Source organism: Nematolebias whitei, chromosome 13, assembly GCF_014905685.2.
Source record: "Nematolebias whitei isolate Nwh7 chromosome 13, NemWhi1, whole genome shotgun sequence".
In the NCBI taxonomy this organism is placed as follows: Eukaryota; Metazoa; Chordata; class Actinopteri; order Cyprinodontiformes; family Rivulidae; genus Nematolebias; species Nematolebias whitei.
In genome coordinates, this window is record NC_056510.1 from 3,978,887 (window position 1) to 3,979,195 (window position 309).

The 309-nt window shown below is 51.1% G+C and overlaps 1 protein-coding gene across 1 annotated transcript in view; it reads left to right on the forward strand.

Annotated features, from left to right (window-relative positions):
• Positions 1-309, forward strand: part of slc15a2 (solute carrier family 15 member 2) — a 29,707-nt gene that overhangs the window by 11,009 nt on the left and 18,389 nt on the right. The gene's annotated exons all lie outside the window — the stretch shown is intronic.

A 309-nucleotide genomic window follows, 5' to 3' on the forward strand; every position in this document is an offset into this window, starting at 1 on the left:
GTTCTGTTAGCAGCATGGTCCTTGTAGCAGCATGGTCCTGTTAGCAGTGTGGTTCTGTTAGCAGCATGGTCCTTGTAGCAGCATGGTCCTGTTAGCAGCATGGTCCAGTTAGCAGAGTGGTTCTGTTAGCAGCATGGTCCTTGTAGCAGCATGGTCCTTGTAGCAGCATGGTCCTGTTAGCAGTGTGGTTCTGTTAGCAGCATGGTCCTTGTAGCAGCATGGTCCTGTTAGCAGCATGGTCCAGTTAGCAGAGTGGTTCTGTTAGCAGCATGGTCCTTGTAGCAGCATGGTCCTGTTAGCAGTGTGGTT